The sequence below is a fragment of the Channa argus genome, chromosome 17, assembly GCF_033026475.1.
Source record: "Channa argus isolate prfri chromosome 17, Channa argus male v1.0, whole genome shotgun sequence".
Classification (NCBI taxonomy): domain Eukaryota; kingdom Metazoa; phylum Chordata; class Actinopteri; order Anabantiformes; family Channidae; genus Channa; species Channa argus.
In genome coordinates, this window is record NC_090213.1 from 15,040,233 (window position 1) to 15,066,115 (window position 25,883).

Sequence of the window (25,883 nt, forward strand, 5' to 3'; positions counted from 1 at the left end):
ATATTAAACGTTTGGGGAATGTGGGTGCGATCTTTTGTTTGGATAAAAAGTTATTTAAGTTATTCAAATTTGATGGAGATGAGAAAAGCTGAAAAAAAGGACCCAATTAAATCACAATAAATATGGTATTTGGAAAAACTAATAACAATTAATACATTAATAGTTTTGTTGTGGCTCAGCACAAGATCTGCTACAGTAATTTGTGAACAATTATAGTCCTAGCCCAGTAACACCGACCTACCATAGCAACCCTTTTGAGATTCACGACAAAAAGTTAAAACTCTCTTATCACTAAAGCACACACAAATAAACTGCATCCATCATAAGATGGTGCCTGCACTCACCAACACTTAGCATGGTGTCATATCAACATCACATTCTCTCTAGAGACGAATGTAGGTTTTAATAAGAATACAGGGTGATTCAGAAAGGCTATACAATTGTACAGTAGCTAATAAGAGCTAATCCCATGCCTACATGCAGCTTGATTAATACTATATTCAAACAACTTTATTTAACCTATAGGGAAATAACTCTGCTCCGAAGTAAGAAAACCACACCCAGAAAAGAATCACACTAAAGCAAGAGCTGTTTTATGCAGTGCAATGATGAACAATGACAATAGGATGACAAATCACAGCTCCTTGAAGGCTGTAGCCCTGCTTGTTATTCCAATTATTACTGCATTACCCACTGCTGATTACATGGGTCAGGTGTGTTCAGTCAATCAGGATCAGGAGCAGGAGCAGTGTGAGGGGAAAGAATCTTTGGTAAATGCACAGGGCTGTGACCCTCAAGGTGTATGGGTTTCCCTAACCCCGGACATAAATAATGATGAAGGTTGGTTTGAAGGATAAATATAAATGTACTGACATTTCACAGTCATGATATTTTAGGTCTAATCTATCCCCCCCTTAAAGAAGAGGGACAGAAGAGGGTTTTACAGTTTAATGGCCACTGGAAGAAAGGATCTCCTGTGGCGCTCTGTGGAGCACTTGGTAGTAATCAGTCTCTAGCTGAATGTGTTCCTCTGACCAGCCGCACTCTGTGCACTGGGTGAGATAGTCTATAGTCCACAAAAACCACAGTCCAACTGTATGTTTTTAAAATTCTCTCCCGATGCAGGGCAGGTGGATGGTGTTGGAGACACTGCAGAAATCAAAAAACATAATCCTTTCAGTGCCTGCAGGCTTGTCCAGGTGGGTGTAGCTGTGGTGGAGCAGTTACATGTACAAAGCCTTCCTAATGTAAGATGTCAACACCACTAGTCTGTAGTTGTTGGGGACACTGAGGCATGCCACCTTTCCAGGTACCAGTTTCCAACACACAAGGACCTTCTCCAGATCCGGCTAAAGTTGAAGATCCTCTGGGGCACACTACATAGTGGAGGCATTAAGCACCGTTTTGCTGACTCTATTTGGAGCTTTGTGGGCCGAAGCCTATTCAGTGCTGTCTTCCCCTAATTTGCTGAGATTATGTAGAATTCCGAAATGCTGGTTGGGATTTGTGGGGGAGGGTCTGAAGAGGCTGTAGTGAAGCTTTGGGAGGGTGGTGGGAGGGGTGAATTTGAGGGAGACCATTAGATCTACCAATAAATAAATAAAAAAGTATTAAATTTGCCTGCTATATCCATGCTCTCTTTAGTCACCTGGCTGCTGTTCTTATAGCTTATGTTTCTCCTCATCCTCCTCCACACCTGGTGTTTTTTTTTGCTGTAGCAGTGAATAGTTTTCAGGGGTACTTGGGTGCTACATAGAAATGGATGTAATTGATGAGACAGTCTGTATCCTCACCATATCCTCAATATCTACAACAAATCCAATTGTCTGATGGCCCACTAGAAAATTGAAAATTATTACAATTACTCTTGGGTTGGTGTAAGGATTAGCAGACTGTGGGTCCTAACAAAAAGGGACCCACAGTGTGATCAGGGCTACAGGAAAAACAGCAGCCATGCCAGGTGAATGTAACCAGTTTATGTACGCTAAGGCGCCAACTTCATCAAACCCTATCCTTTACCATCTGTGGTATCCTAATGGGGGAGGACTGTGATAAGGACACACACATCTTGTCAAGAGAATGAACAAACAGAAGCACACTTCCTGTGGAGATTCCAAACATAGGCCCGGCAGGATGCCAATAACTCATCCCACAGAGAGAAACTTTGACTTTTGTAAATAGGCGGCAGCCTGTTCTGATTATTTAATACTAAACAGAATTTATAAACAACTCTTATATAAACAAAAAGTAAATTATTTCTACCTTATATATGTTGCTAAATCAGAGTCTAAATTATTCAGAAAGGACAAATCACACATCTTAATTAGACTAATTGGGTTGTGCTGTCCTGTCTGATGTTAGCCTAGATCTTGTCACTTGCAACAGTTTGCATTAGATAACTTTTTTCTCAGCGGGATGAAATCTGTCCAATAGCAGCACAGCCCACTGAGGTTCTATAAGGCCATGCCAGTGCACACACTGAAGCTCTTAGCTCCTGGATGTGTGAGTTTGCACATGAGGAGCCAAAAGAAACTGGAGGAAGCAAGTAAGGTCCGAGCCCCCTGTCCACACCACAAGGAGATAATTACAATAGATAGAAGCCCCGTGAGAAACACTGTTCTCAGCCTTCTCATCTAAAATGGCAGCTAGGGTAGCACCCAGTGGTCCCACACCTCATAAGCTAAAATTAGGCTGCAGCTACATTATCCAGCCAGAGGTGGAAGATACACACTCAAATGGATACAAGTGAACAACACACAGTCAAAGGGCACATCTGACACTGCTGGCACAATAACCAAACCGCTCCTTTGATGCATAAGCCACAACAGGTATTAGGTGAAAGGCCTCAACATAAAAATAACACATTTGCAGCTCATTCGAAACGACATGAGACAAAAGGGAACTTTTACGGAAAGCTCTCTGTATGCCTTTTATTTTTTTTCTAAAAGCACATAAAATTGGTGATACCATCATCATTCAAAAGCTTATAAAAATATAGCAAACTCTCAAAATGATCGTCATCTATAAAAGGCTCATAGGAGTGGATTAGTAGAATTCAGATTTGGAAGCCAAAACCTCAACTTTCTACAAAAAGAATGGCTTAATTAAGATGTTGGTACTACTGACCAGGGATGCCATTATCTTTTTTATGCCATTATCTTGTGATACCAACTTTGTTTTCTTGTGATAACAAGGCAATTTAGCAAACTCCAAAATGACTGTCTTGGCTACTACAGAGCACATCTAACGCCTTATTCTTCGAAGTTTCTGGAATAAAATGTGATTTTGCCATGGTTCAACAGTGTATAGGCGATTTGATGTTCCACACGAACGTTTAACCTTAGTTGTTAATATTTAAGATAACTTATATCTCCTGTGACCCCCCCCACCATCATCCTACTGCACTGCTGAATGAGCAGCAGCTGTTTGTTCCAACTCTCTGATTTATTTTAAACTCCTGAAAAACATCCATCCAATAGACAACTCCCCTCTATTGAATGTTTAGTGTTTTATACATTGTTTGCTTTGACCGTGTAAAATGGCCTGTGGTCAGTACCAGGTTAATCCTGTATGTGTTATTGTTATTGCTGTGCCAGAGAGCACCAAAACAACACGCTGCCCCTTTTTTTCCTTCAAGAGAGGAGAGAATATAACAGTTTGTGTGCAGCTCAATTCCAGCCTCTCAATCATCAGCAGCACCAGAAACTTTTACCACATACTCTAGAGCTAAATCAAATAAAAATATTTTAGAGGCAGCAGATACCCCAAAGGTACCACGAGAGCGGAGAAAATAACTTTAAGCATCAACAAATAACTAGTGATGTTTATTATTAGCCTACATCAATCCAATGCTTTATCAGTCTTCTACTCTTTCATGCTGTACAATTACACCGTCAAAGCTGCTGTAACGCTTTTTCAGAATAAAACATGAATTGCTGAAATACTGAAGGTTCTGGAGACCCAGTATTAATGAGCCTCTGTAATCTGTTCCTTTGAAATAACACACTGCATACGGAGGCATGTGTGTTCGGGGGCGGCTGTAGGTCAGTTTGTAAGGCCCATCGACCACAGGTTCAGTGGTTCGAGCCCCAAAGTGTCAAAGTGTCTCTGGGCAAGACACTGATACCACAACAGCCTACCCCCATCCCCAGCTGTGCAGTGCCGTTCCAAACCTGGTAGAAATTGGGGAGGGTTGCGTATCAAAACACCTGCATTTATAGACAGTGTTCCAAAAAAGTGGATTGATAAATACCTAAAGTAATCTTTGAGATTACACTGTAACCCCTCCCAGCTACGCAAAACTACATCTCGATTTCCCCCCCCCCCCCCCCCACTATCACTTCATATTGTATGTGTAATTGGTGTTTCTAATAAAGACTTAAAAAGGTCAGAACTGTTTGTGCTGTTTCATCTTAGAAATAATATGTCTGATGATATTTGTGACCATTTTAAAAATCAGAACGCATTTCATGACCAATTTAAGAAAACAGTGACATTACATTTTCTTGCAGATGTATTTCGCTCTCACTCTTCTCACAAGGTGAAGTCAAAAAAAGTCTCCTAAATTCCAGGTTTCACAAATCTGTATTTTCTTTATCTCCTGGGACTGAGGGACAGCAGTTTCTGATTTACCAGATGCAACCACCTGCTGTTTCCATGTGATATGGCAACTGGAACCAGGTGAAAGGTATCACATCTGATTGCTATCAGATAGAAGAGGGTATGTGGATTAGAAGAAATTAGATGGCTTTATAGGCTCTGTGAAAAAGGCTTTTTTCAGTATGTGTCACCTTTTTCACGTAAAAATGTGGTAAGACAATTTTATAAAACATTCCATTTTCATCTACCGCTGTCATAGTCCTCACATTCACTAAAGTCAAAAACCATCTCTTTTCTTCTGAAGAAGACTGAAGCAATACAGTAATATACCCTCACAGTTTTGCATTAAATTCAATCAGAATGAACTCTAGAGCAAGGCTAATGAGGTGGGTTAATTTGTGGGCAGAATTGAATTGGCCTCTCTGGTCTCACATTAACATGAATCAAATTGTGGCGTCTCTCAAACCATTTAAAACAAGTAAAAATGGCTGCACTAAGTCAAGAAAGAGCTATAAAGCTGAAGCGAGAAAACATGCCCTACAACAAGCTATGACTTCTACTTTTGACCATTGTCCAGGTTTTGCTTCTTCTGTTGGAACCCAACACTTGCTTTGGTGAAGACAGTGTGCACAAATACAATGCATTCAAAGAATTCAAACTCACAAAACCAAGCATTACTTACAGCTACTGCTGGTATCACTAAATTTAATTCACAAAATGACTTGATTCATCCTGCTACAACCTACAACTTCTGACACACACCTGCTTTTACTATTTCAGATTAATCTTAAAGACAGACTAAAGAAAAAACATTTAAAATTTAGATTTGTTTCATCACTTATAAAAACGAATTGCCAAAAATACGCATACTGCCTTTTTACTTGCCCAACTTCTAGGAACTTGGATGGCTGTCAGGAGAGTTAGGTGTGTTCAAACAACAGCTTTACCCACACAAGTGCAGAATCCTATTTTTCAAATACTACCATGGCTCCACACCCACAATGCTTCTAGGTTTACTGTTTCCCACATGGTCATTATACAAGTTGGTGTTACTGCATGTGTGTAGTATAGTTGCATACGGTCAATCTGCTGCATCCTGGTCTCTAATCTTAACTGTACATGATGATAAAGCCTCATCATGTGCAAGATCTGTTTGTCAAGGATATTTGCCTTGTTTTACATAATACAGTATAGCAGATCAGTAATCTTTCTAAATACACAGAAGGCTCCCAACTATTGACCTACAGTTCCATCACAACATACATGTCTCAACAGAAATGCTGTTGTTAGTGCAGAATAGCAACACAGAGATACCAATGAAAAAAACTAAAAGTGTTGGGTTTTTTTTTAACAGAACTTACATGTGTAATAAGAAAGTCTGCTGCAAGACATAGAAAGACATTTCCTGTGTGGTTGCTGGCACTGTTTCTTAATATGCCAGTTGTCCAACAATAAATCTTCGTCTCCCTCTATTATGGCAGGAACAGCCCTTGAGGCTAAAGCCCTCTTAGGACACACACTGTCAACTCACCTAAACTGACAAATCCACTGCTACTATAACCCTTTTTGTAAATAGTCCATGTTCAAATTCATTGTCTAAGATAGTTAGCATACATATATTGGTCTATCATATCTTCTATTCCACATGATAATCACTACTCAATTTAGAGTATTGTAGGCTGGAAGTAAAAGTATTTACCACAATAATGTTTCATTTTGCTAATTGCATTTACTTTTTAATTAAGTACCTCAAACAGTAGTTTTTAAGATTGAATATATGCTGTGTATAAATTAAACAATTCTATAATTATATTATAGAATTGCATAAACGGACAAATAACATAGTAATCCTCTTTAAAGTTCTTAAACTGCATGAATATTTTAATATCTTGCCCTACATTATTACTTACTTCATGACTCATTACTATCATATTAAAATAAAACAATTATATTACTAATTCTGCTGCATCACATCGTACTGCAATTAAAACTGCATCTTAAAAATGGAACAGTAAACTTACCAAATTGCCAGGGAATGTGCCTGAAAAGCTATGACGCATGTGGCTGCTCTGAACCCCTGTTGTTTTTGGATGAAGAGAAAAAGAGGAGCACAGACGGAATGCTTGGACAGATCATAAAAATTAAGATAAAAGAAAGAACATTTAACAGTCTCTAAAATAGTTAGATAGAATTGTTAGTGAGGTTTTATTTTAATTATTTATTTATTTTTTTATGTACAATATAAATCTGGAGCTAGTTACACCCAAGCATTCTGATATGTATGGAAACACAGGTGCGCATGTGGTTCAGCACCCTAGTGTTTACATTACCTTACGTTACTAAATAAAGGTTAAGAAAGAGCCATGAATATTCCGTGCCTTGTCTGCATGAAATTTCCATTTCATTTCACCTTGTCTGATGCATGACACATATAGTGAAACAGAGTGTGCATATATAGTACACACGTACATTGTTTTAGTTGTGTGGAATATATATATGTGACAAAGGTTAGACACAAACAATGAGACATGTTTGAGTCAAAAAGATCAAGTACATAGTTTATGTCACTTCTGTTAAAAAAGCTCAAATGTTCATGTGCACATGCACATATGCAAAATTGGGACAACATACAAATACAACACAGTAATGACAAACTGTTGCTTCATAAAGTGTGTAAAAATGGTTTAAATCCACAATATAAAATTTAAGCTAGCACTAGGACACACACACACACACACCCCATCCGGGAAACAAACTACAACAAACTACTTTGATGTGACAATTTGAGGTTCAAGTTTGCAGACAATGTGACCTTTGTTGGTGGCAGTTTTGTTTGGTTACATTACCATGAAACAAATTAGACTATGCAACACACAGATAAGGTATAAAATCCTAAGCCCCTGTGCAATTTAATGCATTCGAATACAGTGGCTCTGCCATGAAATTTACTTTTACAAGGTTATAATTTCTCAATTTTTTTAACTCATTTTAAATAGGGTGGCCAAAACATTACACCACCTTTTCTTATTATGCATTCCAGTATGACTACACTACTCAAAAATAAACTCATGGCAGAATTATCACCATTCTCACATTTTCAAATCGTTTTTCAAAACACATTTCATAATGTTATGCCTGATTTGATGTATATTTCATTTAGCAGAAGCGTTTGTGTTTTCTGCACACATCACTCAAACAGCTCTCATACTGTAAGACACTGAACAATACTAGACAATGCTACTGCATACATTGGATAAAAGTAGTCTTTATTTGAATGAGATTCCTTAACAAGGAAAAATGTTTTATAATTGCAATGAGACTTCAGCTATTTGAGCAAACAGCACATATGGCAGTGAACTCCATGTACTATCACGTGCATCTGTTTCTACATTGGACAGTGATCACTAGGCAAACATTTAACAAGGATGGAGTTCCTGTGCGTGTGTGTGTACCTTTGCAGAACTATCACACCTTCTCATGTTCGACTGAAGCCAAATTGTGGGCAACATGTTACAACACATAGCCTGGCATTAAGTAAACAAATTTGTAACAATTTGAGGTAGGAGAACTGCAAGACTGAGAGAAGAGGGAGTAGACGAGTGAAAGCTCATTGCTGAAATTTTCTTTTTGCTTGTTTCAAATGATTTGCATTTTTGGCTTAACTTTGCCGACTGACTGCTGCATATCATTTGAAATGCGCACTAAAGCACTTTGGGTGTATAACCACCTATTTCTACATCTGTGTATGTTTATCTGTGTACTAGTTTGGTTGTGTTTCTAGGACTTTATCTGTGTTGGCTTGATTTTAACTCAGGTTGTTCATATTAGCTGTAGTAATACATATTAAATAGTTTTTACACAGAAAAAAAAAGACTGTAGATTTGTCCCCCATCACTTTGATTTTAAAAGCTGTTTCTAAAAAACAGAAAACAAAACACTGAAAATAACAACAGGAAAACAGGACATTTAAAATAACAATCCTGCATATTAAAATGGTGTATTAACAGAAAATGTGTGGGGGCCTGGTGGTTCATTGGGTACAGCATGAGGTTGGGATACAGAGGCAGCGGGATCGAATCCCACCCCAAGGTGGCCTCGCCCAGCCACCCAAGGCCACCTTGGTGCTGGTCCCAAGCCCAGATAAAAATGGGAGGGTTGCGGAAGGAAGGGCATCCGGCATTAATAAAAAAAATAAGCCGACAAGCCGAAAGCCATTGATCTTTTATCAACAGTAAAATATGTCAGCTAAAGTGCTATGTATGCGTCAAAATGAAAACAACAATTGACAACATACAGCAACAGGAGGTTTGAGTTTGGGAAATTAGCTTGAAAAGTGTTAATAGACACTCTCTTTCACATGCACTCATCTCTAATAAACTTTACTATTAAAGTTTATCATAACCATTTTATAAATTGGTCAACTTAATAAACAGACTAATGATCACAATTTGATGATGAAATTGTTCCCTCTGGGTAAAATGGATGGGGGAGAGATATTAAGTGCTAGTTAATAGATTCTAATACCATTTGACTGAAATATGCTTTTCTTGCACTGGATGTACAAAAATCTGTAATCACCATTTGTTTCTCTAACTGTGAATGAGGATGTATTATGCGGTTGAAGGGAAGAATGTCTTTTTCCAAGCTAAATTACCCTCTTCTTCCCTCTTCTTTCCCTTTTATAGTTGAGGATCACCCTGTTCACTCACCCTCCTTCATCCGGTGTTACATAATTAACCTGGGATGAAAACTGGCTATTTTTCAGACACAGACTGCAGTACCCAAGAACATGTGTGCACATATAAGCCCTTAACACGCACGCAAAAACATAATATACAACATGTGCATGGACATCAATATGAATAAGACTTTCAAATAAACTTTCACTTCACATACACTTTTGAACCCAACACCTTCGTTAGGTTAGTTTCCAGCGTATATACCTACTGTATATACCACGTCTGTATATGGTCATCCACATCGACTGCCTGCCAAACTGAGTAGTAATACAAAGACACGTGGCTTAAAAGGACAGAGCATCCACCTAATAAATGACGGCCTCAAGCTTTTTCCAAGTGGTATATATGTGTGTCTGCTTGAGTGAGTGATTGAGAGAAAGAGAGAGAGAAAGAGTGAGAGAGATAGAGAATGCTCAAGTGCACGTGTTTGTGGGTCTGTTTAAAAAGGCACTTAGTCAGGGAGTTCCCTGAATGTAATGAGGCAGAGAGGCCAAGCTGATGCATTAGCACACTTACACCCAACCCTCAGATGCAGATCCTTAGTCAAAACCTCTTCTGCTACATACAGTCAGACAGCACATCGATATCACAACTACTGTTTACAAGTATAATGGATGGACAAGGGATTTGGAAAGTAAGTTAATAAGGGCAGACAATTTACAACAGTGAAAAAACAATCCTGACCTAAAATGAAGAGCAAACCATATCACCAATCCAGAGAACACTGTTACATGTTTTGGAGAATACTTTAAGAAAATCCCTATTTGATGTCTGTAGTAGCTTTGTATTAGAAGAAACCGTATAAACATTTATCTTATCCTAGGTTTTCTTTGCACAGTAATTGATGTGTGTAGCTGAAGATACAAAATGGAATATGGAAAATACACTTTTTTTTTTTAAAAGGTCATAGTGGAAAGATAGTATTCATGTCTGTACAATAGACTGGAACAAGGGTATTAAAAAGACTTCTATACAAATCATGTATATGACTGAAGAGTGAGCCTTCTGTATAAAAAGCCATGTGGGATACGTTTCTGTTCTGACAGACAATTTCTGTAATTTGCAGCAAAAGGAGTAAAGATTTTTTATTGTTTAACATAAAGTAGTTTACAGATTTCACTTTTTCAAAGACATTATCATTTCCTGCTATGTTGAGCTCTTAATGCAACGAATTAATACTGAAGAAGCACTGTCAGCTATTTGGCTCCAATGTGGTAATGTTCCCAAACTCATTGCTCTCTCTAATCTTAACATAAATGGACTTCCACTTGGAGGTGATGAAGGCATGTACAGGACAACCTGAAAATGTCTGTTAATTTGGGCATCAAAGTTAGGTAACTGGCCTTTCAGAGATACCTGCCGAGTGAAAATACAAAATTATCCCCAAATTACTTTGTTACATCACCGACTGCACCGCACTACAGTATGTACCACTACGCTGTGTGTGTGTGATGGTCTCATTTAGACCAGATTAGGGGGTCGAAGGTTTGGTTTGCCCAGCTACACATACCCTGAGGGGCTGTTCAGGGTCAGGTTTGCCCAAACATGGTCAAGAATACCACACATACACATACACACAAAACATTCTGGTCCAAGAAGCTTTCCAATTGAATTTAAACATTTGTTATTTCTCCTCACATAAACTCAAGACTCCTGAAGCTCATGCTAAAGATTACATCTCTGATGTTTGTACTAGCTTCTGCAAAACAGCAAAATAGGGAAAATTTAGATTAGATTAAATGTTTCAAATTATTGGATATCAAAAGTGGAAAGTCAATTTCTGAGTGCACCCTCACATCTGAATTGATAGACAAAGGTGCAACTTTCTGCACGCTCTCCTTTGTGCTACTCTGCTCAAAAGCAGACAGAGAGAATTGAGGGATAACCCAATAAGTGCAATGAGTAATGAATAGAAATTTCAAGTTTAAGAGGAGTAGAACTGGACAAGAGGAGGACGGGGGGAGGGAGTAGGGGGTGCTCTAAAATATGGGATTTCTCACATTGCCCAAATAAGTACTTATTAAAATAGAATTAGTGCCCTGCTGAGCAGCCGATAAGGCAGACATGAGACAGGAGCTGTGGAAATAGAACATGTCCATATAGAGAGGAGAGCTGGGGAGAGAGGGAGCAGGACGGGGGCAGGGGTTAAATGCTTCCCCAGAATGTGAGCTTTCCACTGGCATAAACCCAGTAAGAAAAAAGTCTCAGAGTCCCTGCTAACGGATGCAACCTGAGTGCCGCATATGTCTGAGTATAGGCTGCTTAATTATTGTAGATATTGCAGCTTTAAAATTGATTCCACATTCAAGTGTCACGTCACTAATACTATGATTTTTCATCAGGCCATTATAGTGTCAGTCAACATTAATCTTTCAAAGGTAATACGTTCTTTACTACAAGAATGACAAGGAAAGAGAAGAAAAAAAAACAGTAAGAGGAAAACCTGTCTTGACAAACAAACAACCCACAGATGTTGCTCCTCTCTGACACAACTGGTCACCATAGCAACACTGCTGGCCAGTAATAGCCTCTAGCTCGCCTGGCTGCAGCGGCGTCATACAGACGCACACACACAAACAGACACCACACATAAAAAAATAAGCACTTTTCAACCTCTGAATGGGATCCCAGTGTGTATTTATACAGAGAGGGACTCACTAGCCCACCCAGACCAATCATCCCTCAAGGCCTTATCAAAGAACATGTATCTCTAAACAGAGACTATCTACCCCCATCATTAAAAGCCCTGGCCACACACCAATTAAAACAGATCCAATCCCTTGATTCTAGTAAACAACCTATGTAAGTGGCAATAACAGATAGTTGGAAATTATACGTTAGATCTGGCTTGTGTTGATGTGTTTCTGAGTATATGGAAAAAGCACTTGCTGAATTGTTTGCTTAATATTAAGTGGTATAGCCATTTTAACAAAATTGAGCCTCTATAAAATTTGCATGGCAACACCATGAACAGCTGCTCATGTAGCTCCAGAGTGAGAAGTACAGAACCCCCATTTAGAACTGCAGCAATAGTACTAAAGCAGAGAAAAACCTTAATTGAATCTGATTTATTTTGGCTGATAGCAATAATTTAAAATATGTATGTCAAGATCCTAGATGGGCCTGGGACACCAATTAAAAATTATATATCAATATTGAGGAACATTTCCAAAAACACTGAAACAATTCAGCATTATTTTCTTTTTTTCACACTCCACTGAGACTCTTTAGTTGTCTTAAAGAAAGCTATTCTTTACGGATCCATTTATAGATCCCCAAAGCAATATCAAACTCAGACCAAATCTTGTGTCAGGTCCTCTCATAGAAGACATTAAGGTTGTTCTGTTGCCTTTACATGAAGCATTTCTTACTTCTATTTTGGTCAAATAATAAAACACATACAGTGTACAATAATCTAAACAGAACTGATACGCAACAGGTGTGATTCTGCTGTGAGGCCATCTGGTACTGTGGTGAGACAAAAATTACTCTGCTTAGCAATTTTATTAGGTGAGTCACAGAAATCTGGAAATAGCCATTTGTACCATAATTGGATCTACCAAGTTGGTTTGTGATCATTCAGAGAGGTGTGTAGAAGTGTCCAGAACTTTAAAAAGGTAGCATTATTAAAACAAAGTGAAACATTACTTGGGAAAGAGACACTTTGCCTTATGAGCACAAAATTGGGTTGTAATTTAATTCCCCAATCCTGCATATTATTACAACCTTAAAAGTTTAACAAGTATTGTATATGAACAGTTTCTAATGTAAGTCACCTAAAGAGTAAAAATAAAAAGAGGCATCTACACTGCTGACTTCACTAAAAAGCCTTTCTATGCATGTTAACAAGAATTCATGTTCTGTTTTTTCCGAAGGTGACAGCAATTTGAAGTTAAAGTCAGGCAGTAGGCTGTTAAGCTTCTGTATTACATACCATATGAGGGAAGTGAATCTGACTTACTTACCAGGTTAAATACAGAGGGGAGGGGAAAACACTGGAGGCCACCACAGGACCACTCTAAAAGAGATGCAGAAGAAAAAAGGTAAAGGAACCAAAAAAAAAAAAAAAAGGAAAAAGGAAATTTTATAAGCGTCATTTACAGATATCCAAATGTGCTGATTTAATTTTTCAGCTTTAACTATTTACACAGTAATATTACAGATCCTTCATGCCTTCAGTTGGGACAGTCACACAAGCACACAAACATTGGATTGTAATCAGTATGTGATATAACCCCACAGTGCTCACTCTATTTGGATTGTTCATACCTCTGATTGCTGTTAACTTTCAACAGAAAGCAGTTTCCCTAGGAAAAGCTGCCTTCTTCAGAGAGATTCTTGAAAACAAGCTGGCAAATTAGATAAACAACTCCACCTCCACATCTGCTCTGCTGAACAAGTTGAGTGGTAGGTATGACACAGAAGATAAAAGTCTGCTAAAAGCTTTAAATGTAAATGAAAAGTACAGTTGGGTCAAAGGGACAGAGAGTGGAGGAGAGCAACAGGAACAAAACTATAGATGGAAATGGGGATAATCCTTCTCTTGGCAAGCTGACTTATATTCTGATGTCTGCACCGAAGACAAGACAAATTCCTTAACATTTCCTGTACTTAGCAGTGACTGTGATTGTGTCTCTCCTCACTTCACGGTCATAGGTTTATCTTGCATTGCCCAGCGCAGAACAGGAACTGTGGCAGTAATGGTTTCTTTATACAATCCCTTTGTAAGATAAACTTTTCCAGGTAATCATGCAGGAAAATTTTCAACAACTAAGTGAGGACGCATTTCTGTTCAGCACATCTGGGATTATTATATTTTATTAATGTAGATTTTGGAAAAAAATGTATTCTGTAACTGGCCCTTCCTTTAAATTTTGCACATGGTTTATTACACAGAACAGTTTAGGGTACATGTTGAAGAAAATAAAACATTCAAATGTAATTTATTAAGTTACATTTAACTGACATGCCTTCATGCATACAACAAATACAGACATCCAACTGCCTTCCCATTGTCATTTCCAGTGTTTGGCCATTTACATAGGATTTCTTCCTGTTACCTTCTGTATAGCCATTGAATGAGTCAGTAATTCTTTGACTGGTAGTTGGACACTTGATCCACTTAGTATTGATCCTGTTCCATCCACTGAATCTTTGAAGCCATCTGACTCCAATCTTCACATCTCTATTGCTCGTCCTCATGTGTGTCAGCTTATGTGATTTGAATATAAGTGGTGTTAACTGAACCCTGTTTTCAAAGCTTCTTTAGTCAGGTATGAGGATCCTTTGGTAACCTAACAGCATCCCTTAGGCAGGTCATAGCCTGAGGGACAGCACAGCCAATGTTTAGTGGCCCCTGGTTTTCAGCCTGGGCTGGTCCTAATTTTTCTTCCTCTATCCATCAAAACAAAAGTGAATTAGCCTTTTAAAAGATTGGAAATTAAGATGCATTTCAAACCTGCAATTACATTTGTCCCCCCCCCCCCCCCCCCCCAGATATTGCTTACATGAATATGTTTTTAACTGTATATTAAAGTATCAATTTTTAAAGTCTACTTGTCTATTTTAAAAGAAAGGATGTGTACTTTGCTATTTTTAGATGATGCAAGTAACGTCCAGCAGTGCTGCACTGATCTGATTCTTTGATTAGGGCAACAGATAAGTGGCTAGTAATCTCACCCCAGTAGGCAGGGGTGAGGTTACTAAATCTTTTAGAAGATTTCAAACAGTGGCAGCTCTACCATCATCACTCAATCAATGACAGCTCTACAGGGGAACATCACAGGGGTGCTGATTAAAAGGACAGCACTGTTAACACAGCCAACCAAACACTCCCACAGGTATCACACAATGGGATATGGCAGGGGAAGTGACATTATCCATGTCACCTGGATTAGCCTAATCTAAAAATAACACACACAAAATATGATGTGAAAAGAAGAGACATTGGAAAATGACTTTACTTCTTAAGCCAAATAGTGACATTTAACAAAAACTGTAAGTTGCCAGTTTATTGGGCATAAACAGCTACAACTAAAACGCATTATATAGGAAGGTGTTTCTGTTCTTTAGCCAAGCCTCCCTTTTATACAAGTACATGGGGTCCCCATTATAACTGAAACACCTCCAAAAACCAGTTTAATCATCACATCTCTAAACATTGTGAACAAAGACTGAATATTATCACCTTCATGAAGGGAGGATAATCATCTTACGATAAGTAAGATGATTTTATGAGACTGAATTATGTACTTTGTAGTGTAGATTTACCTGAAAAAACAAACAATTCCTAAATAAGTGCACATTCAATGTTTTATAAAACAGTATATAAAAGATGATGGCCTGAAAGGGTTAGAAACACAAAAATATCTCTTATAAGCCAGAAGCATATGTTCCCACCTTAGGAAATCAACCCTACTTGAAGCCTGACACGCAGCTCTCTGTGGGACTCAGCTTTGGCTGCTTTTATGCTCGGAACCGGGGTACTAAAAGGATAACTATCATTTTGTGTCTCATGTCAGCCATCTTCCACTTGTATACTACTCATCTAAAAGTCAGTGTGAAGGGGACATCAAACACCTCCTCCTCCTGACCAGAAGAGCACTTTAAGAAAACTTAGCCTCCTGTTTATCAGGCAGCTGTGTCCCGTAGGGAGGAGAGGATTTCAGAGAGGGTTTGAAGAAGGGTCACCAGATTGGAAAGTGATTCTGTAGCCAGATCATACCATATCTTAATTTCATAAATTTTGTTGCATAGATAAAACTGGAACACACAAAAAAACAAACAAAAAAAAATGACGGTACACAATCTAGAACATCTTGCTAAACAATGAAGGTACCTCACGTTTCCTACCACTGGGCTTCAGTTGAGTTGTAATGTACTATAACTATCAACACAATACGCTGCTATTTAGGAAAGACAGCACAGACATGCTGATAACTTCTACATTTAAGTTCCATCCAGAACAACATTATGACGAGATGTTTTACTTGACAAAGTTTTGGAGTTAATAAATGCAAATATTATTGTGATAACTATATTTTCGGTACCATTTTGCAATTTGAACTGTGCCCAATGAAAACAGTTTTAGAATAAGCTAATATCCAAGAACTTTTTTTAACCATGTCCAAATATAGCTAAAGAAGTGCCTGCAATAAAATATGACTGTTTATAGATACATTAAAACTTCAACCCAACCAAGAGGCACAGACATGAAATGAATGACTTTAAAACAACACTCTTTCTTGCGGTCTTCAAAACACCACTTCTTGTGGTCTTCTCACTAGTATGGATGACATGGAAATGGGTGGTAAAGACGAATGGAGAGGCATCTTGAGAGCAGAGAATGGTGGAGGAAAAGAGAGCAGTGAGACGAGGAGAGAGCTGCACACACCAAAACATTTCACATACACTTTGACTTTTTCAATTTTTGATTTTCTGTGTGATGCTGTCAAGAGCCAGTTCCCTGGGGCCAAAGAGAGACAGACAACCAGAGAGAGTAAAATCCAGGCAGAGAGAGAAGGTGAGAAGGACAGGTTTTATACTGTGAGTCAGGGAGAGAGAACACAGAGAACATAACTCCTTTTGCCTTGGATAATGATTGACGACTGCCTTTACCAAGGACAAAATTAGGTCTGGATCTCACTGCACACATGCATTACACACAGGGAGAGCACCTCTCCCCTTCCACCAACGTGCTAGCTAATTAGTGGATTACATTAACAGTGATAAGAGTCCAGCATCTGGGGTCATTGTCACATGACATGCTTGGTAATACCAATGATAGGAAACCTAAATATAATGTTTGACAATTGGTACATATGAAACATAACCACAATAATCACTATTGTTTTGATGACAGCTTCGGCGTTCGGTGTCTGGCTACTTTACACCTCTCAAATATATTTATTTCAAACATTGTCTTACATGACCGGATGATATTTCTCTATGCATGTGTTCTATATTTAGCATATGAAGCACTGTTTTCATGTAAAAGATGTTTGTTTGTTTTTTTTTCAAAAAGTAAACTCTGTTGTTACCTTACCTTAAGAATTAAGTGCAGCTTAGAAAAACTGCTAATAATACGTAATACATAAACTATGATGTCTTCATATGGCATAATAGTGTCATTTAGGGAAAAATAAAAAAGGTCTCAAAGCATTTGCCAGAGGAAGATTTACAACACCACTCTTACGATACCCTTTTTATTGTGACACTTTTCTAAACTTCACATTAGTTCTACAGTTTGTTATGATAGCCATCTAATGGATTTATATACTAAGCCCAGAGGTTTGTTTAAGTGACATGTGAGAAGTGGCTGATGAAAAATGGCCAGGGGCCTTTGACAAATATTTGGCATGGGTTGAAAATCCGTGTGAGGGAACTGTTGGACTGTTACACTGTGTACTTGCACAATGCCTAAAATTTGTTTATTTCTCTCAGTGATGTGTTCTAGGGAGATGACTTTGTCTTTGAACAATACAGTTAACAAATATGTCATTACAAACTATTAAAAGAAATACAAAGAAAATAAATTTAAAAAAAGTTACATTAGTAATACATACTTATCTGAGGAAAAAAAAAATGGATATGCCCCCAGCTGCTCAAGACAAAGCATGAATTGGTCATGATAAGTGCATTGATCTTCACCAAAGTCACAAATATCAACAAATACAATACATCTTAACTGGTAATTCACAAGTAATGATCTTGCCTGTCTTTATTGAACACAACCATTAAATAAAACCCATTAAATACACTGTACAAAAAGAGGGTTAAAAAGTAATGGCAACAATAGGCTTCTGGTGTCACTAAACGTCAACTGGAATCAGATGTTAGCAAACCTGTAATCCAATCAATGAATCAAGAACTACCTAACGAACTACCTTGTTTTATAAAAACACCTGCAAAGTGCCATTAACAAGCAGCATCAGATGATGTGAGCCATGCCTCACAAAAAAGAATCTAAGTTGTTGATTTGCATGTACATGGAAAGGGTCACAGAATAATTTCAAATACCTGGAGTTGGTTAACATCTCTTATAGTGGGTCCACCATGTGCAAAACAGTGAATAGGCATGGTATCCCTAGCAGGACACCACAAAACAGTGTAGCATGCCTTAGGTTTCCCAAAGACCACCTTGACACTCCACTACTAATAATGCTAGAAAAATATGTTTACTAGACAGATTAATTAAAGGTAAAAATTGTTTGAGAAGATCATACAATGGTACATATGGTATAAAAACAGAAATGCATACCATGAAAACATCCTCCTAACAGTGAAGTACAGTGGAGCATCATGATTTGGGACTGCTTTGCTCCCTCGGAATTTGGACTACATGCCAGAGTAGAGGGGAAAATTACTTTCCAAGTTTATCAATGTTTTGTACAGGATAATGTCAGGGTGGCAGGAAGGGGGAAGAAGCTGGGTGATTCAGCAGGACAATGTCCTGAAACACCGAAGTAAAATCTACTACAGAATGGCTTTGGAGACACAAAATCTTTTGGAGTGGTCCACCCAACAGAGATGCTGTGGAATGACCTTAAGAGTGTCTTTCACAGCAGATGTTCGAAGAATATGGCGGAGCTGAAGAAGTTCTGCAGGGGTGAATGATCCAAAATTTTCCCTGAACATTGTGAATGTCTAATCCACAGCAAGCCATTGGTTGAGGTTATTACTGCTAAAAGTAATTCAACCAGGTATTAAAACATTGTTGCCATCACTTTTTCCACTTTCACTTTGTATGTGTTCAGCAAAAAGGTACAAATGATAGTGAGCGTGTTTTATGCCTCACTTTCCTTTAACAGACACACAAGAGCAGTGCTGTAGAAAGAGTAAGAAGCAACATTCTCAGTGTTTATCTAGTCATCTGATCTAGCCAGCAAGTCATGTGTTGGAGCTGTGTTAGAGGTTCAGCAGCATGCTTTAGGCTAACCCTTGCCCAATGTATTCTGCTATGTTTGCACAATCTAAGCTTGTTCTTGGACACTGCTTTCTGAATAAGAATATAAACACATTATTCTCGTTTTTTTTTTTTTTTTTTTTTTTAAATACCACTTTCACAGTTGAAGACATTAAATAAGTCCTCTTTGTTTAATACTCTTGTTTCTCTTACTGATTTATGCTGGTGCAAATGCTTTATATAAGTATCTGGTAGAAGCTTTCCCTGCCTACTGCAGCCTTTGCTCTAAGAAACTCCAGGCACAGGCACTACTAGAGATGGTATCTGTGGTAATCAAAAGGTTTGGACAGGTTTGTCTCTCACTTATGTGACAAACAAATCTATCAGTACATATATTGTATAGACATTAGACAAAAATCAATCAGGTTTCTTAATTTGCCCATTCAGATATTGGCCATATGACGTAACAATTTAGCTGAAACGAGTAATTCTCTTCAACTTGTTGTAAGTCCCTTTTCTCTCTATTATTGTGCTGGCTGGGTAATAATAGCTATCCAGAAGAGGTTGGTACAAAACTTTTGCATTCTGGAGCGAAGGTCGACAGTTTAATTGGAAGTGCAAATTGCATTCACATGTATCCCCATAGTGGATTGAGCCATGGGTAAAGTGAACATGCACAGCATTGGCGTGTGTGCATTAAAAAGGAGAGGAGTGCATAGAGGAAGCAATCAAAGAGTGCAGGGATGGGTAATACAGTAGTTATTATGTTCTGTGCCAAAGTATTTTCATAGCTTTGCGTGTAGTGAAACTACAACTATTATCACTGAAGTGTTGTTTTTATTCCTTGAAGCCTTTTTCACACAAAGTAGGATGCTCCTGCTGCCTGCTACTGAATCAGCTAAGATAATGCTGCCAAATTTTTGTTAAGAAAAAGTAAATATTGACTTGATGACTACTGCTCCCATCTGTTGGTGAGAGAGTAAACAGCTCCCTCTCTATCTGTCCTCTTTGCCTTCTCTCTTCATCTATATCTCTCCCTCTCTCTCTGCTGCTGGCTGAGAGTCTGTAGAGAATACCCCTGTCATTATATTCACCCTCCAGCCAGATTTACCCTTGTAGTAAAGACATACTCTTGCTTTCTTTAAGCAGGAAACAGTGAGCTCACATATTAATCTACAGTATCTGGACCATTGAGCACTAAGGCCAGGTTTAGGCCAGCTGTGTTGTGTTTGAAGCAGACTCTGGGAGAGTGGAGTTAAGAAGTTTATTAGTTGAAACAGTAGTCTGTGCAAGGTTGGTATTTACTGAGCCTTTTAGCAGTGTCACTGACCAGTTGAACTGCACATCCATGAGGAAAAAGTGTTTAATGTTGTATCTTAGGGTGCTTAGCCTGTAAGTGCTTACCTTCCTTAGTCATAAACAAAACCAAAAATGTATGTTCTTTAAATAAATTTATTTAAACGTGCCGCAAAACAAGTCAAGTTATTGTGGCTGAATTAGATATAGGATTCTACTTTTGTATTAGTTATACAGACATTAAAGCCAAATGCCATAAGTATGTGAAAAATATTAAAATATATATATTTTACAATGATCAAAACTTTACAAAAAAAATGTATACTGCCATGGCACTTTAGTTTGACATTAGAGGGCCACTGTCTTCCCACTACTGGTTTACATTTAAAATGCAGCTCCTTTGGAAATGTCAATTCTTCTGCATGGAAGCAGCCCTATGTGACTTTCACATTCATATTTTTAATTAATGTCAAGGTATGAAAATGATTGCAGTGAGTTCAGAGTGGAACAATATTTTAGGATGCCGGATCCATGTAAACATCTGCATTAATAAAGGATACTGTATGTGTATGATGACTCTGTTGTTGCCACTGCTAATAAATGCAGTGTTAATGTGCGACTGCTGCTGCTACAAACAGTATCTGATCATTCACCCTATGGAAAGATGTGACTGGAGGTTCTTGACTGAAGGGAACGTTTGATATAACAATCACCCCCATGCCTCTGATTCTAACATTAACATGTTATGGGTTCATAAAAAAAAAAAACTGATGTGCAATATTTTATTTTCCTTTCTCTCAAACATTTGGCAATTTTACATGTATTACTGAGAACAGCGGTAATGACACTGTTAATGCTCTGAGTAATTCTTACCAGCTGTAAGCTGAAAGCTTTTACCGATAGCTATGTCTTATTGCATTGTATTCACATAAACATTTTTATTTGACAGTTAATCTGCCACCTTTAAATTAAACAAACGCTCTTTTCGTCAAATATGTATTAACAAAATCTGAAAAATAGGATGCACATCCATCTGAGCCATTTTGTCACCCATTCACAGGAGTAAGGGAACATATTCTACTGTATAAGCAATGTGATAATCACACATTATAGTAACAACCAAGAACAAATTACAGTTACAGAGAGAAGACTGCTGAAGATACTAAAAATACAATACAGAGTATAGCTTACATTTGACTTTAAATTAACTACCGCTGTTCAACAGCAGTTGAATTTTCAACTTCTTTCCTTACAGAGTGTGTATATTTTTTTATATACACATCATCTCATGGTATATTTCTATATATTAAAGTAGTACTTGCACTACACATTACATCATTAATACATATTATAGAGAGCAATCACCTCTGAGCCTTTTTATAGTTTCTGCAGCAGCAGCAGCAACAACAGCTGCAGCAGCAGGTACCAGCACACAACCTTCCAATGAATCGGTCTTGTACGAAAGATACCAGTGAACAATGTGGCCAGTTGCTTTCACCATTTAATACAAATCCAATAAAAAGTCTGTAGTTCCCAGCTGAGTTCTACTTATTTTGCTAAACACTCCGGATGAAAAGCATCTGTATTTTCTGAGGCCTCAATGACAAAACAAAGGCAAACAAGAGATGAATATCTGTGCGAAATGTTAACATGCAGAAAAATCCTCATAATTTCTAGCCTTTTTGGTCATTTTTTGTGAATCCAGCAACACACTGAGACTCCAAAATACATAAATTGGCAGGTAAGCTTACAACAAGGATGAGGCCATACAGTACGTTTTTTTATATATATTTATATATATATATATATATACACACACACACACACACACACACACACACACACACACACACACACTTCAATCTAATGACTTAATATGACCAAGGTTATTAATAAACAATAACAAACTGGATGTTCTGATAAGAAGAAAATAACATTAAACAGGTAGTCTGTGCTCTACTGAATTCGCGCAAAAGAGCTTTTTCACTAATTGCTTGATGGTTATAAAGCAATAGAGCTTCCTGGGACTGTTTAACAATAACACACGAAAAAAAAAATGCGTGATCTCTACAGTGTTCACTGGTGTTAAACAAGTCCAAAACTCACCAGTTCAGCATCAATAATGTTCAGTAGTAGAAGGTCATGTCTTGGCCTACAGAGACAAAAAAGGATATATGGTAAGAAAGGAAAAGATGGCATGAATCTAGACATATTTGGCTGAGATCTAAAATCCTGATATACACTAGGAAAGGTGGGAACATTTACCACCAGCTTCACAGCAGCCTTACGTTGTCAGACTTTAACAACAATGACAGACATGATGAGGGGCTATGGTTCAACATGTTTACAACATATTGCAGTAAAACAACACTAGGCTTGTCAGCTGGCATGCTGGTCTGCTTTTCTGTCAACCTATCAACACATCTGCATGTTTGTCTGCACCTCCACATTCAGTGATGTGATGATTTTTTTTTTGTTTGTTTTGTTTTTTTTTTAATTATTATTGAGCTTTTTTCAGTAAAGAAGGACAGAAAACCAGGGCAGAAAGAGAAGGGTATGACATGCAACAAAGGTCCATCATGAATGTTGTTATGTGGTATGAGTCTGAATAACTCAACTACAAACCCTTGTGGGTCTCTTTTTGAGGTCCTTAAAACACTTTTGAGGATGAATGACATTATTGTCAGGCCGCTGTGAGAAGAAACTGTTCTGATAATCTTATATCCACCAAAAAACAAAAGGGGAATTTGAAGATTACAAAGCAAATCAAGACCAAACTAATCATAAAAAAATAAAAGAGAGTGCCAGCTTTTTAAAAGGCAATAAGCAATCAAGATGTACAGTAAACTGGCTGACAGGATAGATTTCAACTTAAGTTACAAAGAACCTTGAGCATTTGAGCTATTTAATGTGATGTTGGCAAGTATTCCACTGTGAAACATACATAGAAAGCTTTCACACTGCATTTTGGCCCAAGCGCTAAATTCAAGTTCAACATAGACATGCATGCATAATGAGGGTAACACTGCTTAATGTGGGACTCAGACATATTTCATAGCCTAATAACACTTTAGGACTACACAATAATCATAAAAATAGAAAAGCAAAGCGGGGCTTAACAAGTGGGTGCCTACCTGAACTACTACTTGTCTTGAGTAGTAGGTCAAGTAGGCACGAGTGGATGTGTTGTTTTGTTTTTGGCTTTTCTGTATAGTTATTTTGTCTAAATACACAGAGATACTGAAAAACATTTTGAACAAGACACGCTAGCATGATGTCACTCATTTTAGAACAAAACAGCAACCAGGTGCATTTGGTTACACTTGTGAAATGAAGTCTACCAATTGTATGAAAAATATTTAATTAAAGTTAAATAGGTATCAGTCAGCACTCACAAAATCTAAAAAATAAAATATTATAGAATAAAGGGAATATCAAAATATTTCTAAACTTAGGATATAAAATACCTGTTTGATTAAATGCAAAAAGTCTGTTTTGTTTCCACAAATCTTAAATGCTAGTAAGAGCAGGTCATAATCATGGTCACAGTGCAGTATTTACACAAATTAATAGGGATTACTATTACAATCCCAATCATGGATCCATCCCATTACCAAATAAATATCTGTCACTGACCACATTGTACTAGAGACATAACACTAACGTTGTGATCTTGTCATGAAGAAAATAATGAAACACCCTCAGTTAACCTTTAAGCTTCTTAGTCCACCTCTATTCGTTAAAATGCTTTATTGTCTGGGTTTAAGCCACAGGTAAGAGATTGTTATTTTGAGAGGGAGGGTAATGTTTGCCTCTGTAATCACCAGTGAAACGTTTCCTCGGCAATGTCAATAAGCCAGAGCTGAATTTGCTTTTCTTTACATAATGGTGGCGATCTTTCATGGGCAGCAGAGGACACACTTAGGAAGGACGGCTGTAGTGTTACATTAGAAACTGACACATTCATACAACATTTACAGTGCACTTTAACACACTGATGCATTTTACAAGAAAAAGAGTAAATACACCTCACAGCTCATAATGTATATGTGAATAGGGAAAGTCTATTTTAACAGATGGAAGAGCCAGTCCAACAGGTTTGTTAAGGTACCATCTACCCCCCCATTTATATCCCTATAAACTTTGGTGTCTGACAAACCAAACCAAACAAAATTAAACATTATGGGATATCTGGCAGTAAGCATAGAGAGTGACCTACAGGGTATTCCTGAACAAATAACACTGTTTGCTCCTGGGTGTGTGTGTGTGTGAGATAAAACTGCTTTAGAAAATAGAAACCCGTTTTCTGACGTTATGTAAATACAAATAGATAAATGGGTCTGGATAGAAAATTGACACTGGTTTAACCTAAAATCAATCTCACAAGGTATCAACCACCCTGAAAAAGCACATGTTCAACCGAATCATTTGATGCATTTAGAGTGAATACACTAAAGCATGACCGATTCAGACTAGCCATGAACATCATTTCGTTAGACATACCATAAAATCATCATACTGCTCATCGTTTTATCATTGGTGTGACATTGACACTGAACACAGACACAGAATAAACACGGTTTCTGTGAGAAACCCGGACCATCTTTTTGCTCTGACAGTCTATCGAAAGACACCTTGGCGTCTGGGATGTATACAAGCCAGCTGCAGCTCCCAAATCAATTTAGCTGCCTGTGACCGACTAGCAGCCGACGAACCAGTTCAACATATTAAATTAACAACATACTGAAATTGGCAGGTCCATAAGCTGTGAATATTACAGAGCATCACACCACACTGTACACATCTCTGTGTAAACAGAAGACATAACGAGCCACTGTGTGTGTCGGTTTGTCCCTTCACTTTTATGGCCACAGTGCAGTGTTCAGCGCCTGTCATCGGCCGGCTGGTTTCTGCTCTGTCCCGCTACAGCTAGCTCCGCTGGCTAGCCTCCCAGCCGTTTGGGAACATTAATAACACCTGCATTTCATCAAGTTTTCAAGCCGCGGCGGCCGTCTGTCGTGCCGTATTTACCTGGACGAGTAGCCACAGCACCGAGCAAAGCCAGAGCACATTCTATGCAATTTGCTCAAGGTCTGTTTGAATGCATTAAGCTAGCTAGCTAGCAAAGGCTACTGTCTCCAGCTGTGTGTATGTGTGAGACAGAGTGAGTGAGTGAGTGAGGCAGAGAGAGGATGTGTGAAATCTCAATGATGCGAGCAGGATTTAGCCGTTGCCGTTAAATCAAAGGTCCTGTTTCCACTTCCTCCGTGTGACAGCTAAACACATTAAATGACTGTCAGGGCGCTGGAACTAAACAGTCTATTAACAGGTACGAGAGAGTTTGA

General features: G+C 38.1%; 1 protein-coding gene across 3 annotated transcripts in view; it reads right to left on the reverse strand.

Annotated features, from left to right (window-relative positions):
• The window catches only part of LOC137102759 (1-phosphatidylinositol 4,5-bisphosphate phosphodiesterase beta-4-like), a 60,370-nt gene that overhangs the window by 34,264 nt on the left and 223 nt on the right, over positions 1 to 25,883 (reverse strand). For 2 of the 3 annotated variants that reach the window (XM_067482587.1, XM_067482584.1), the window contains exons 2-3: positions 22,645 to 22,690; positions 13,304 to 13,356 (exon numbers count right to left, since the gene is read on the reverse strand). The gene's annotated coding sequence lies outside the window, so the exon portion shown is untranslated. The remainder of the gene's footprint in view (positions 1 to 13,303; positions 13,357 to 22,644; positions 22,691 to 25,883) is intronic. The other variant, XM_067482585.1, reaches the window with a different exon arrangement.